The sequence below is a fragment of the Anomalospiza imberbis genome, chromosome 6 (assembly GCF_031753505.1).
Source record: "Anomalospiza imberbis isolate Cuckoo-Finch-1a 21T00152 chromosome 6, ASM3175350v1, whole genome shotgun sequence".
NCBI lineage: Eukaryota > Metazoa > Chordata > Aves > Passeriformes > Viduidae > Anomalospiza > Anomalospiza imberbis.
The window spans coordinates 23,033,053-23,048,841 of record NC_089686.1 but is presented as its reverse complement, the minus strand read 5'-3'; the positions used below and the strand labels follow the sequence as shown (position 1 = coordinate 23,048,841).

Below are 15,789 nucleotides of genomic sequence, written 5' to 3'. Positions count from 1 at the left end.
GTGCTTCAGCATGAGAGTGATGAAATTCCTGCTATGAAGCATTTGAATTCTAATTGTAGGAAAAATAACAGTTGCCAGTAGCACACGGGAGAAGGACAAGCTGTGTTACAGCATTTAGGCATGTGGTATGGCAGTTGAACTAAAACAGTAACGTAACCTGATGGTGATGTGTCACTAACCTCGAGGACACCAGAGAAGATAAAACAAAGTAATTTGCTGTCATTACATAAGAACTGAGTACAAAGCCAAGAATGGGGTTTCGGCACAGATAAGGATTTCACTCCAATACTTTCAAAGAATTCAGTTCTTCAGAGCTTTAACTATCCATGGGCCTCTCAGATCCTCCCATCCTCTTCATTCTCTTCCCTTTTCCTCTCCCCAACCCCCCGCCCCCCCAGGGCTGTGGTTTTTTTGCTGCTATTTGTCAGCAATTTCCAGGTGCCACAAGCTTGGGTCCCTTGGCTATGCATGTGCTGCTGAATCAAAGAGAGTAGGAATCAAGCTTGGGCATTTGACTCCTGCTTTTCCACTGTGCTCTGCTACACAGTAATGATTCTGGTTTCTGAGACAGTCTTGGCATGTGTCAACCAGCAATCTCCAAGATGATGATTGGGTGTAGCTCAGAGGGTAGCATGTGTCCAATGAGCAGTTGAGCAGTGAGCAAGACTCTGTGAGACTGGACCCCCTCCACTCTTCTCGGTGATCCAGCAACATCTCAGCAAGTTTCATACTGTCAAACACACCTCTATGCTGTGGCATATGACAAGTCCCTTAGCTTCAGGTTGTAAATTATCCCTCTGGGCTATGACAAACCCTCTTTTATTAAAATCTGCCTGTTTGAAATAACACTCCTGAAATAATACTTATTTAAGACCACATGTAGTTCAGAGGTGACCACCAGCCATGTGCTGTGTGGTGTGGATGTGGTGTGTGACTGCCCAGCCCTTCCACCAAAGAACAGCTCCTGGCCCAGCTTCACTTGGCATTGTAGATGCTGCCTGTGTCAGGCTGTAAACAAGCTCTGGCAGGTTAGAGGATTTACCTTGTTGTAAGGGTTGTGTAACATGTTCAGTGCTCCAAAAGGAATCCCGATGACTGCCGTGTTTGATAAATTATCTCCAAATCATCCTAAATATGGGGTAGGATTTAAGGGAAACACGAACTGATGTTTTTCACTGAATGGCAGATGCGTAGTTGTAATTGGTGGGAAACATGGTGAAATAACACACATGGAAACATGTTATTCTACTTGGATGCATATTTTCAGGATCTTTGTTTCTGTCTGGGAGCTAAGTCAAGGGGCATGGCAAGCTGATGGGAGGGTTTCCACGCTTTAAGAACCACAAAATAATAGTCACATGAGCTACCTATGCCTCATCCCTCAGATGGGATGATCCTGATTAGGAACATTTATTTGAGAAAAAGTTTTATCCATATTCAACATACCTTTAGGTTCCAAGGGCAAATGCTTCACTGGATCTTAGTCCTGACACATTTAGTTAAGAACTAATGAAATTCCTTTTGTTGTTGTTTTACTCCTTATGGTAGTGCAGAAAGGCACTACAGGAATGCAAGACTCTTGCTCATTACACCAGAATAGTATTAACATGGCTTTTTCATAAACCTGTCATATAGTTATATGTTGTTAACAATAAGTGAAGATTTGCCAAGAAAGCTTTAGCACTTTGGAATTGAGGGTTTTTTTTTCATATCTTTTAGAATGTATAATTTGAGAAAGATTTTACTGTGCAAGTATTTTCATGCCAAAAATAAATGCAATTTATTTGCTTGTTCCTTATAGAGTAGGTAAGGATGGTTCTGGAACCAATGAGATGGTTCTGGAATGGTGATACTCCTGTGTTTGCAGTAAAAGTGATAACGTATTCCATTTGCTGGATGTATGGAATAGAGTGTATGCAGTGTGCATGCAGTCTAAGCGAGCAAAATCTCTCTTTTCCAAATCACTTTATGACCAAAGTCAGCAATATTTTTCCACTCTGTGCCACTTTGTCACTTGCTATTGTATCATAAGAGAGTAACTGTGGCTGAAGGCCTAAACATCAGTTGGGTGCATGTGAGAATGATTATCATAGCTAACTTAAGGCACGTGTAGTAGCACAGGGAATGACTTCACAGCTTCCAGTCTTATAATAAATATAGCTTAATTACTGGATATTGCATGACAGCTTGTGCCCTGCAGGTGAGCAGGCACAGAATGTGGTAAGGACCGGCTCTGACTTCTAAGCAAAGGTTTGTATTTCCTTTTAAGATACATTATGCACTGAAATAATAATCTGTGTTTAAGAGAATGATGTATTTATTATATAATGATTTCCACCTGAGGATCTTGGAGCTCCTTATGGGCACTAATGATTGAAGTGTTCTGTTCTAGTTTACCGCTTACCATGAACCATTCAAAGCAGCATCTGAACACTTTCCCATTAACCTCAAAAGTGACTAATACACAAGTGTATGGTTTGTTCCCTTCTCCTCTCCCCAGCGGATTTTGTGTTGCAGTGTGTTTGTGCTACAGGTGTAAGCAGCATAGCTGGCAGTCTGAATGGGCAAGTACTGAAGGGTCCTTAGCCCTTAGGGAACTAATTCTCCACATTTTGGACAACTGTGTCCCTTGCAAAGGCCAATATTACATTATTGCAGAGAAGCTACAGTTTCAGGAGATCTTCATGCATGTCATTCTGTTTTATTCCCAGCTTGTACATAGTTACTTGCCTGCCCTCTCAATTAAATGGGAAGTTACACTGGCACAATGAATATATTTATGTGGGAGAATTAGGCTGCTCTGAATCCCTGACCAAAGTTACTGCAGAACCAGTCAAGTGCTGTAGCTGACTGTATAAACTGAACTGTATAAACTCCTGTGGAACAGCATATCCAGGACCGAAGTGATTTGCCTAAGTTCAATTTGGAGAGTTCAGTCTTCAGAGCGTGCACTAAAATCCTTATGTTTTACCATGAAAGTGGTCAAACGCTGGAGCATGTTGCGTGGAGAGGCTGCAGAACTTCCAGCCTTGGAAGTAATCAAAACTGGACTGGCTGAGGCCCTGAGCCACCCGTTCTAGCTGACCCTACTTCGAGCAGGGATGGGAAGGGTGGCCTTCAGAGACCCCTTCCAACTTTTGTTGATGCACTGAATGTATGAATGGCTGGATCAGTTGTATCACAGAGAGCAGAGTAATGCCCTGGTGCTGTGTGTGAAGGCAGCTGAGTGGTAACACACAGGGTTTGTGGCAAGGGACGACTCCAGATGTGTGAAATGTCTCTATGTATATGTATGAGCATCTCTAAGATCTGGATGTCATGCTCTGACAGATCTAACTAGCAATTTAAAATACTGTCTTTGCTGTCTACAGTGCATTGCTAGCTCTCCTGTGAGAGGTGACAGCCTGTGCTGTACCCTTGCCTGTGCTCAGAGCTATTAGCTAACCAAGTGACTGAGGAAAGGGACTTGTGCAGAACTTCCTGATGCCCAGTGACAAGGACTGATGTTCCCATTCTTCTTCCGCCTCCCCTGGAACAGGTGTGTTAGCCTAGGACAGGAGAGCAGGGTGGAGAGACTTAGATGGGAATGCCTGCAACCACCCCAGTCATAGTCATTCACCCCAGAGTTAAACCAGAGGCAGCACTTCTAAGCTCAGCCACCCATAAACTCAGATTTTTGGGGTCCCAAGACATCAGTTTGCTGGGGTTTCTTTTTGTCCTGTGTCTGATTTTCCATAGGTGTCATTTGTGGGTAAAGTTCCATAGTTTAAATCAAAATGCCATAATTTATACTGCAACTGACTGCAACATGCAAATGTCTTTGTGGCCTTGGTGCTCATTTGCACAATGGATGTGAGCATTATCCTGACCTGTAGCAAACCTGACCAGTAAAATGGCCAGTGTCTCCTGGGTTTTGGCAGGTCTGTTGTCAGTGGAAGAGTCTTGATGCTTCTTGGGATTTCATCATTCCAGTGCCTGGAGTCATGTGGTTATGTAAGAATTTAAATTTCGGTTGTTGCTAAGCATGTGTTTATATCTCGAGATCAAAGAGGACAGTTGGGCAATACTAGCCTTGCAGCCCCAGACGCTTGAAGCCACAAGCAAGGTCCAGCGCTGACAGCAGAGATATCGGGAAGATCACCGGAGTTCTGGGGATCAGGCTCGTGGGCTGGCACCCGTGGGTGCAGCCAGCTGGGCAGCCCCCTCCGCCCGACCCCCCGGCTGTAGGAAACGCCCCCAGACTCTGCATCCCTTGGCCAGGTCCCCGAGAGAGTCGCCACCCGCGCTCCCCGTCGTCTGCTCGGCTCTCGCGTCCCCGCGGCTGCTCCCCGCTCCCCGCTCCCCGCTCCCCGCCGGCGCTCCCCGCTCCCCGCTCCCCGCTCCCCGCTCCCCGCTCCCCGCCGGCGCTCCCCGCTCCCCACTCCCCGCGGCTGCTCCCCGCTCCCCGCTCCCCGCTCCCCGCCGGCGCTCCCCGCTCCCCGCCGGCGCTCCCCGCTCCCCGCTCCCCGCCGGCGCTCCCCGCTCCCCGCGGCTGCTCCCCGCTCCCCGCTCCCCGCCGGCGCTCCCGGCCGTGCCCTGTGCCCGGGGGTCGCATCCCACAATGGCCTTTCTTGGCCGGTGGCTGGCCGGGGCCCTTTCCCGCTTCCCTGGGCTGGGCATTCAGAACTTCAGCGCTGGGCGGTCCCGGCATGCGTCTGCAGCCTTGCAGGAATGCTGCTGGTCTGGTGGGTAAGTCTTCATTCCTCGCCTTTCACTGCTCCCTGCTGGTCTCCGGGAAGCTGAGCACTGGGGGAGAAAAGCAGAGGCGATTAGTCGCAGTTGAGGAGTATTGAATCAGGGTGCTCTGACTCCAGAAGTCCTAACTCCCGCCACCGGCTGAAAGCAGGTCCAACGAGAGTGTGTTGCTCACCGTGTTGTCCCGTTGGATTTCGGATAACCCTGGGAATGGGGTTTCTGCAACATTTCTGGGCGACTTGATCTAGTGTTTGATCAGTTTTATGGTAAACAGTCAGGATCTTTGGGACATGTATTGAAGAATTTGTATTTCCACACTGCTTTCCCAAACCTTTTGCAAATGCCAAACACTTTTTCAGTGAAACAGCTCCTCAGCCAGGTGACACCCAGTAATATTTTATGGACTTATTCTCTCCCAGAGGAGGGATTTGCATTTGGTTATTTTTTTTTCATGAAATTGTTATCAGCCATTCCTCCAGCCTATTTGGATTCCTCCAAGTGGTAGCACTGCTCTCTAAGCATGCCAGACACTACCCCTGATTTGGTGTTGTGCACTAATTTGCTATTTGTAAGCTTTGTCACACCATTCAGATTGTTACTAAGGGCATCACAGAGTACTGGCCCTTAAGAGATGCCACTAGAGTTCACTGGTTGTCGCTTGGGCTTTCTACCGCTGACTGACTTTGAGTGTGGTGATCCAGACAGCTTCCAACCTACCTCATTATTCATGAGGCAAATATGTGCCTCACTAATTTGTCTCTAAGCTCAGTTGTTGGGGTAGGTGGCATTGTGAGTTTAACTAAAGTCAGTTATTGGCTCAATCCGAACCAAAGAGCTCATGCTCCATCTCCAGTGCAGCTGTCTGCTTTGCCAGGACCCTCTAGTCCTCTCCACAAAACCCCTTTTCTAGTCACTCACCTGATCCCATCTCCCACCTGCACTGACACTGCTCTCAGGCTGCCCTCCTTCCTCTCACCAATCTGCTTTCCCACGACTGCCAAGCCTCACAAGGGACCTCAGGCAGGACCAAGTAGGCAGGTAGACTTTTCGTGGGATGGACAGGTTGTGGATGCATGGCCAGACTTGCTCTCAGAATCCTTTGCCTTGCTGTGTATCTGCTGTGCAGTCTGATAATTGAAATACCTTTTGATGAAATTTTGTTCTTAATACTCTTAAATATGTACATGTGCTGATATTGAGTCTAGTTTATCAAATGAAGCTTTGGATAGAGTGGTCTGTTCCTGTAAACACCATACAGACCAGGGACTTGGCAACCTCTTATCAGATTTTGCCTTGTGAGGGTAATAGTCCTTGAGAAATTGTCTTCCTCTCCTGAGGAATGTCAGGCATATTCCTGACCTTCCTTTTGGGAACCCTGTCATTGGACTTGCCAAGCTATGTATGTAGAATTACCCCAGCAACTCTGAAGGAGCTGGCTCTGCTGAGCAGGTTTAATAGCTGCAGTACCTAAGGAGCCTCCTCAGTTTCCTGAGCCTGACAGGAAGGTCCTTCTGCTCCTGCTAATGGCCTCTGCCGAAATCCCTCTGTACATGAGCTAGCTCCTGTCAGAGCTGGAGAGGATGGTGAGTCCAGCCAGGTGTTTGGCTCATGCTTTAAACGGGGCAAGCTTTTCCTTTACTTCCCCCTACCCCGCAAACCTTCTGCTGACAGGCAAGATATTAAAATAAAGACTGTGTGGCCCTTATTGATTCTACCCAAGACTTTCCTTTTTTTTTCCTGTGCAAGTCTGACACGCAAAGTCTTGCACTGTGCTTTTTAAATCAGGCTCTGGATCAAGTCTTGCAAAGATTGTGTGCAGCTGCAAGATTGCTGGAGGGGTTTTTATCCTCACATCAGATGGAGCTGGGGCAAAAAAAAAAAAAAAAAGCCAAACCAAAACAAGGGTAAATCACAGTGCCAGCAACTTTCTTGGCATCTCTGGGATTGTGGCTCCTCCTGCCCCTCCAGCCTTCAGAAATGTACTTGGCAGAGCTGCCCGCATAGAAAAACAAATGCTTCCCAAACCAAAACAGAGTTGGGTATTGGTAGTGAATGGGCCAACACTGTGTGCTGGCGTCATCTCTGCCCACTGCCAGCATGTTGTCATAGGAACAGCTGGATTATTTTACAATCCAGCTGTGGAGCCAATTCTCCAAAGGAGTAGCCTGGAGGGAGGAGAGAGGGGCAGGCAGAAGGCAACACTGCTGTATTTTCTGGAAACTGGAGGGAGGAGGATTATTAATGGAGAGAGGGAGGGAAGGGTTACCAGTGAGTGCCATCTATCATAGCCTGAAACCGCAGCTAGTCATTTCCAGCTAACTGACTGCTGTTAGCTGCATCTGGGAATTACTGGCTGCCCTCTGGGAGAAGGGTGGTGAGGAAAGCAGCAAATCTTTTTGTGTTGAGGCTGATAATGTGTCTCACAGCTTGCTGTCCTGCAGAGACCATGACTTGCCAGCTGTGGAGAGTGCTGTGCACCTGTGCAAGTTCCCACCACCCCAGAAATTTGTAGCTGATCAATTAATGGGTATCAGTTTATCACAAAAAATGATTCAGCACTGTTTCTCTTGCCCTCTTTACAATGTTTGTTGCCCTCTTTCCTTTCTGGAAGCTCCTTGGATCCTGTTTTGAAGCTGCAGAGCACTGAGGGCGCTGTAGGTACCTAAGTACAGGTTTAGTCTTTGTGCTGGTGGAGGCTATCATACAAAAGTGAACACGCTTGGTCCAATGGAAGAATGTTTGCTCTTCAAGCGAACTCCAGGCCTTGCGGTTTAGCAAATCACACTGGTCTGGGGCTTGATGAGTACCCACAATAAAGATTTGATGACAAAAGCCAGGAACCTGCAGCGGCTGAGAGAACAAAGCTCTTTGCTGCTTTGATACAGCTGGGGCTGCTGTTGTTCTGAAAGGGGAGTCCAGGCAGAAGGAATTTGTCTGCCTGCAGAGTGCTCCTGGCCCAGGGAGAAACGAGGGGAGGCAGGGAGACTTGGCTGGAGGCGGTGGCGTTACCAGGTCACTGCTGTGCCGAGGCCAGGGCGTGGGTACACTCGTGGCGCCTGAAATGAGGCGGCCCCATCCCGTTCCAGTGTCCAAGTGCCGTGGCGCCGTCCTGGGACGAGGTGCCGAGGGCGGCGGGGGCAGCCGGTGGTGCGTGCGAGCGTGGCCGCCAGAGGGCGCGGGCGGCGGCACGGCTGGCCCGGGCTGCTGCGGGCGGCCCGGGAGCACCGGCCCGCCTGGCCCGGGCTGCTGCGGGCGGCCCGGGAGCACCGGCCCGCCTGGCCCGGGCTGCTGCGGGCGGCCCGGGAGCTGCACCGGCCCGGCTGGCCCGGGCTGCTGCGGGCGGCCCGGGAGCTGCACCGGCCCGGCTGGCCCGGGCTGCTGCGGGCGGCCCGGGAGCACCGGCCCGGCTGGCCCGGGCTGCTGCGGGCGGCCCGGGAGCACCGGCCCGCCTGGCCCGGGCTGCTGCGGGCGGCCCGGGAGCACCGGCCCGCCTGGCCCGGGCTGCTGCGGGCGGCCCGGGAGCACCGGCCCGGCTGGCCCGGGCTGCTGCGGGCGGCCCGGGAGCACCGGCCCGGCTGGCCCGGGCTGCTGCGGGCGGCCCGGGAGCTGCAGCTGCCGGGCACGGCCGGGGCACGGCCTGCGGGCGCCGGCACGGACAGAGACAGCCGCCCGGCCGCTGCACTCCCGCAGGCCGGGGAAGCAGGGGCCGGGCAGCTGCCTCTCACCTCCCGACAGCGTGCTCTGCAGCCTGGCTTGGCTCGCGTTCTCCTTCCGTCAGTCACGGAGAGGGTGTCCGAGCAAGAACTGGCCGTGGCTCATTGCCAGGACAGGTGAATGAACCTTGCTTTTCCCTTGCCAAACGATGTGGCTGCTCTGATAGGCCTGACTGGCTTGGAGCCCCCTTCCCTCTGTTTGGAGATGACGCCAGGTTGAGGGGAGTGTTGATTTGCTGGAGGTTAGGAAGGCCCTGCAAGGGGGATCGGAACAGCCTGGATTGATGGGCTGAGACCAGTGGTACGAGGTTCGACAAGGTCAAGTGCCAGGTCCTGCATTTGGGTCACAACAACCCCAGGCAGTTCTACAGGCTGGGGGCAGAATGTCTGGAAAGCTGCCTCGCAGAAAAGGGCCGGGATGTGCTGGTCAACAGCAGCTGAACATAAGCCAGCGTGTGCCCGGGTGGTCAAGAAGGCCAGTGGCATCTTGGCTTATGTCAGAAATAGTGTGGCCAGCAGGACCAGGGCAGGGATTGTCTCCCTCGACTTGGCACTGGTAAAGCCACACCTTGAGTCCTGTGTCAAATTTGGACCCCTCACAACAGGAAAGACATTGAGGTGCTCAAATGTATCCAGAGAAGGACAACAGAGCTGGTGAAGGGTCTGGAGCACAAGTCCTGTGAGGAGCACCTGAAGAAGCTGGGGTTGCTTAGCCTGGAGAAAAGGAGGCTCAAGGGAGACCTTTTTGCTCTCTACAACAACCTGAAAGGGGGTCATAGTGAGCTGGGGGTCAGTCTCCTCTCCCAAGTAACAGGTGACAGGACAAGAAGACACAACCTCTGGTTACACCATGGGAGATTTACATTGGGTATTAGGAAAATTCCTTCACCGAAAAGGTTGTCAAGCATTGGAACAGGCTGCTTAGGGAAATGTTAAAAGTCACCATCCCTGGAGGTGTTTATAAGAAATGTAGATGTGGTTTTTAGAGAAGTGCTTAGTGATGGACTTGGCAGTCTTGGGTTTATAGTTGGATTCAATGATCTTAAGGGTCTTTTCCAGCCTGAACAATTCTGATTCTCACATGCAGTTTTTGCCAGAGCTGGAAGGGCAGGTCCAATTTTATTCCTTGATTTTGAAGTGTGACAGATAAGAACCACAGAATGCCAGTGATAAGAACCACATGCCAGAATGCCATGTGAGGACTCTCACATAGTGATTTGGCCCTCTATCAGACCTCAGGAAAGATACTGAGCCTTTTTCCATTCTTCACTTGGCATTTCTGTTTATCTCATGTAGGGGTTGATGCTGCATGTGCAGACTAGGGTATAGGAGAGATTTGAAAGGGCAATACCTGTCCTGTATCTTATTAATTCTTAACATTTTAATTAAATACAAGTCAGATTTGCAAAGCAATATTTTAGGCACTGCAGTACCTTCTTCCATCCCTCCTTTCTCCATTCTTCTGGCTCCTCCCAGAGGTCTCTGTTGACCCTGCCAGTGAAGACTTGCAGTCCCCTTTAGGGGCATACTTTGTAGGACCTTGAGTACTCATATCCAGCACACAGCTTTTAGCATGTGTGATTCTTTACCAACACAACTCCAGACTTGTCAGAGAAGCTCCAGTGAGAGCTGGCAGCTTTAAATTATTTTCAGGATTTGGACTAGTGAAGATACCTGTTTGAAGAAAACTAATTCTGGGCCTTTTTAGTAGTGCAGTTCTGGACCTGGCTCCTGTTCTAAAGGAGTTATTTGCAGATGAAAATCTTGTAAAATATACAAAGAAAATGCTTTGCATGATATCTAAACTGCCACTGGTTAATCCCACATTTTTGAGGAGATAGAGAGATTCCTCTTTTCTCGTTTTATTTTTGGTCTCTACTGCTTTGGGGACATGTTTAAGGAGGCAAACTGCAGGCAGTGACTAATGAAGTGTCTCAGATGTCTTTCCATGATAAGACAGTCACCAGTGTGGAAAATACTGCACTTCTTCTGAGGGGAATTTTGTCTCTTGCTTTCTGCTATAAGGAACCCACTTTCCTGTTCTTCTTTATTTTAGGCTTCAGCGGAGAAGGAAGATTTAGGGGGTTTTAGGCAAGTCAGAAGGACCTTTTTTTCTAGAGCTTCAGCAGCTTCTCATTACTGTGGTGCTGAGGTAGACTTTCTTTCCAAGTTATCCCCAGAGTCAGCTGTTACATATTTACCTGGCTTCATCTCCCATGCAGCTTGTCACCCTGGTGCTGTGCCATCACTTGGTAAGGCTTGCCAGCTGTGTGGCTGTTGTGGATAATCTGTTGAGCTGAGTGATTTGGCCAGAGCAGTGGCACAGGTCAGTGCAGTGCAACAACAGCAGTGCAGCCCCAAGCCTGCTGATATGCAGAGAAGCAGCTGTTTGCAGTTTGTGGATCAGCTCTTGTGATGTGTGTAATGAGAGCAGCAGTTGCTGCTCCCTAAGTTTTGCATGGATGCAATGTAAGATCTCTGGTTGCTTGTGATATAGCTGTATGGAGCTTTTACTTTTCAAAAGGTTAGTGTTGGTAGGTAACAGGACTGTCCACCATTAGAAATTACTGAATAGGAGATATGGAAGCTGGGGCAGAATGTGGGAAGGAAGCAGAAAGAAGAAAATAAAATTGATACATGGTAACTGTGGGAGGGAGGGGAGGTAGGACACTGGCTTTTACAGGGAGTTATTACTGTGGGTCCAAGGAGGAGTAGCTGAGAATTGTCCTGTGGAATTACTTGATCCATATTTGCACTTTGAGGGTGCTATGTGATGGCAGTGGCAGGAACCCAGCTCTGCTCCAGGGGTTCCCCAGCAATTCCAGGTCCCTGGTAAGGTGAACTGAGACTTTAAATGAGGGAATGTTCAGCACTCAGGCTGCTGTGCCCCTGCTCCTGCCAGTGGTGCTGGTGATGTCAGTCTGGGAAACACGCAGCACTTGGAGCATGCTGCTGCCCAGCTCCTTCTGTCTTTCAGGTTCTTCTGTTCTTAAATGGTCCTGTGAGGTGCGCTTGTGGCCAGTGATGGATCCTATCCTTAATGCTGCATTTTCAGAAAATAACCAGATCAGCACTGAACCAGTGCTTAGCTGCACTCTCAGACAGAACTGCCCTTGTAAAAATGAGCTTCAGGCACTCCAGTGCATTGTTTGACTCGGGGTTTCCCAGACTCCTGTGTTTGAGACTCTCTTGTAAGGTGTCCAAATGTTTTTTTTTTTCTAAGGGTCATCAAGAGACAATGCTGCAGACCCCCTGAATGTATTCGTTTTCTTGAACTGCAAACGTAGATAGGTGTGATGTTGCTGGCTCTTGGCATTTGGTACCCATCCAAGCATCAAGTATACCACTGGCATTCAAGTTGTAAGGCATTAAAAAATAATAATGTATCATTATTATTAGAGTTGATTTTTCTTCCTCTCACTCCAAGTGTTTTTCTGTTTGCAAGCATTTCAGTTTCCTAAGCTAAGCTTCAGGCTTTTGGTTATGGTGGGGTTTTTGGGTTGGTTATTTTGTTTTGTTTTGGGCTTTTTTTGGTTGGATTTTTGGTTTTTGGGTGTTTTTTGGTGTTTTTTTTTTTTTAATTAAACATTATCAGGTCAGTTTTGACCCTCTAGTGTAGTCATTAGCTAATAGCAAACTTACTGGAATCACTTGATGATAAAAAAAAATAAGTGATCAAGTTAAGACTTTTAGACTTTTTCTAAAAAAAAAATGAAACCTGCCTTTGCTTATCATGCTTACAATCTTAGTATTGCAGTAATGAAATCCTGCAAAAGAAAAAGGCTTAAAAGTATGGACAAATATGAAATTAATTAGCTTGCTGTCATTGTCCAAGCTGAATGAAGTGCTGAAAGAAAATAAACATTCACAGTGAAACACAGCATGGATCTAAACAAATTCTTTTAGCTTTAGTAATAATCTGTAGGGCTTCTTTACTAAACCAATGACTGGAGAATTTTTTATTTCTAAGCTGGATTTGTGCTCTGACCCCGTCAGTGCTGAAGCTGCGCAGTTCAGCATGGACCTGCTCTCGCCTCTCACAGAGGTCTGGCCGGACTCTCTCTCTCTCTCTCCTGTCAAAATGTTTCTTTTTGCAGGCAATCATGGTAGCTGCATGTGTCTACTAAAGCATGCAGCCGAACACATAGTTTTTGATTTGGACTCCTGCCTTTTAAAGATCAGGCCATGAGTGATTATGGTTTTTAAATTTGATTTGGAACTAGTACGATCCCTGAGAGTGCCTTCATTTCCAGAAGGAGCTGGTCAATAGATTTATCTTTAGATAAAGAAATTTCTATACTCTGGCCTGACTGGAGCTTGTCAGCTGCAGGAAGGATTGTAGCTGCAGTTATGTGTGCTGTGAAGTTCCCAAGATTCCCATTGCCACCTTCGTTTAAACATCCCCCAGCCCTGCTATAAACAAGTGAGAGACACTCACCCTGCACCCTGGCTTTGAGCCAGGGATATCAGAGCTCTGGCTGGAGACAGAAGGGGAGAACAGAAAATAGTGTCAACTTGTGAATCATCTCAGTGAGGATCGACACTCACCATTAGCAAAACCAGACAAATCTGGGGTTGCTGCTTAATAAGCAGTTTATTTCTTGTCCACATTACAGTGTGCAAGTGAGCTGGAAAGACAGCAAAGCACCAGCTGCCTGTGCTTCATGCACAAAAGGCACCTTCTTGGCCTGTCCTGTTGCAGCAAGATACCTGTAGGGCTGTGGATGTAGTGTATGAGGCTGTTGGCTGGTTTTGGATGGTTTCCTAAGGTGACAAAGTTTATGTAATCATGCTGTTTACCATGGGGCCCTTCTGGCAACTTTTGAACATGTGGAACAGTTTCAACCAAATTCGAGATAAGAGCAGAAATTCCCAAGATTGTTACATTTCTACAGGTTCTGTGAGGTTCTACAGGTGGACAGAAGAATCAGGCCTGGTTCAGTGCCATGCCATGGAAAAGACATGGAGAATGCAGCTGGTTTGGACCCTGGTCTGGCAGCTGTGTGCAGGGATGTACAGGCACCCTGTATACACAGGGTGTGTGTGTTAGTACCACAGCCAGCACATACAGGCATCAGAACTAGCCAGAACCGGGGATGGGAGAGCTGCAAAGAGGAAGCCCAGATCAATGTCGTGTGGGGGAGAGGCACTCAAAGGCAGGGGACACCAGTGTGGAAACTGACTCACCTGCTGTATTCTTCTGTTCCAAGGTCCTTATCTTGACTGGCTTGTGCTTCTTAATACTGGAAAGAATTCTTGACAGTCTGTGCTCATGAGTGAAGATTTAGATACACCTCTCTGCAGCTTCATGTGCTTGAGAATATGACTCTTGGTTGGCTGCATTTTCTAAGCTCTTCTTTAATCAGGCTTGAAGCTTGAAAGCAGTGCCTGCATCCTGAGGGACTTTGCAGGGATTTAGGTGCAACCCATCAGCTCTTGGCAAGTTTTCAAGGTGGCATGGCTTCTTTTTGTGGGAAGTCTTCACTGCCTGGTCTATATATGCTCTCCCCTTGCATCAGGTTTATGGGTCAACAAAGACTAGTGGCTGAAGTTTCTTTTGGGTCCTGCTTATGCAGATACTTCATGGACCCACAGCCTTATGTCTGTCTGTTTTTGGTTGGTTGGTTGGTTGGTTTTTTGTGTTTTTTTTTTTTTTTTTTTTTTTTTTTTTTTTTTTTTTTGTTTTGTTTTGTTTTTTTTGGGGGGGGGAACGGACGGACAGGGATAAACAGCCTCATACCCAAAGAGGAACCATAGTTTTTGGCTTATGGAGCACCTTACTACATTACTCTGCGAGGGCTGTAGCTCAGTTTTGCAAGGTGATCTGCTGTACAACTGTTGCCACTGGATCCTTGAGATTATCTGCATTCCTTTGGAGCTCCTCCTTCATCTGTGCCACACTGCAGTGCGTGTCATCTGAGCTGATTTGCTGAGTTGGCTGTGTGCTCTGTTACTCTGGGGTCACCTTGACTGTCCACCCTCCTCTCTGGATCTGGAGCGCATAGCCTCCTGTCTGTTGTTCAAGGGTGTAACCAGCCCCCTCTGGTTGCCGTGCTCCCTGCTTCTGCAAGGTTATACAAGGAAAGCTGAAACTTTCTTGCCAGAGGCAGGGGAGCAAATTCAGTCTCTGGCAGACCTGGAACAATGAACAGCTTGGAGAAGGTGTGCTTCCAGGACACATGCCAGCACTGAACCAGCACCAGTGGCAGGTTTACAGAAATGCCACAGGCAAAACGAGAGCTCTGGCAATTCACAAGCTCCCCAGGTTTGACAGGCAATCATCCAGCCTCACCTCTTGTGTAAGACTGGCCCCTTCATTTCAAGTAGTTACCTCTGTCCCACACCCAATAATATGGGTTTTCCAGTAGTGCTTCTGGGAGGTTAAGCAGCCTCGGTGCAGAATCCAATGGAGACAGGGAATCTACCGTGTGCACGGATTGATCAGCCACACTCTACAAAACAGTGTTTTAGCTCTAATCAGAGGTTGCCTGGCAATGGCATCTGGCTGTGGTTCCCATTCTTCCTTTCTTCAGGAGATTGAAGACTTTTTGAGTACTCCATGTTTACTCCCTGGGATTACAGTGGAATAATGACACTTTCTTCTAAGTGTTCAAGAATGCTAAACAGGCTAAGCTTACTGTGGGGCAAATAGTTCAGCTCTCAACCATTGCAGTCTCTCTTCCTCCTGCATTACCCAGTGGTCAGCATCCCTTTTAGAGTAGGGAAGTGATGCTTTTGCCAGCACTGTACACTAGCATCCATGTACTTTCTTTACCTCTTCCCACTGTGTTCTTCTCTGACTGTCTGCTGTGAGGACTCAGGCTGGGTTTTAACCCGTGTTCCCAATGGGAAGTGCTTGGAGCTATTTTGTATGATGCAAGGTGCATTTTGAATCGAGGAGGGATAAAAACAGCAGTAAAAGAAAATCTCTTCTGAGTTGTAAGGGCCAAAAGGAATTAATCACTGCAGGGAAACGGGCCCTCTCGTCTACACAGAGGGTGGGAGAGAGAAAAAAGGAAGTGCCTTAGAATGGAGAAAGGAAAGAAAGGTCCTTGCAATGTCCCTGTCAGTACTAAAATAAATCTCTGAAGAGAGAGAGGGGGGAAACAATAGCAGCAGAAAGCTGCCAGAGTGATGGAAGAGCAGAGCTTTAGGAGCAGATTTCTTCCTGGTGAAAGGCTGCCAGCTTGGGACCTTTGCGGTTAGTTTGCTTTGGTGAACCCAGTAACTTCTGGCATGCACTTGTCTTTCTCATCCGTGGACTGCTTGCTAAATAGGCAGAGTGGTGATACTGAGGGCAATATCCTAGCAGGAATGTAGCTGAGCCATTGGATCAAATACT

At 48.4% G+C, this 15,789-nt stretch overlaps 1 long non-coding RNA gene across 1 annotated transcript; it reads left to right on the top strand.

The window, feature by feature from the left end:
* Nucleotides 1-4,551: 4,551 nt before the first annotated feature.
* On the top strand, nt 4,552-15,529 carry LOC137475476 (uncharacterized). The gene is made up of 2 exons (XR_010999918.1): nt 4,552-4,728; nt 14,180-15,529. It is a non-coding gene; the product is annotated as an uncharacterized lncRNA (long non-coding RNA).
* The last annotated feature ends 260 nt before the right edge of the window (nt 15,530-15,789 follow it).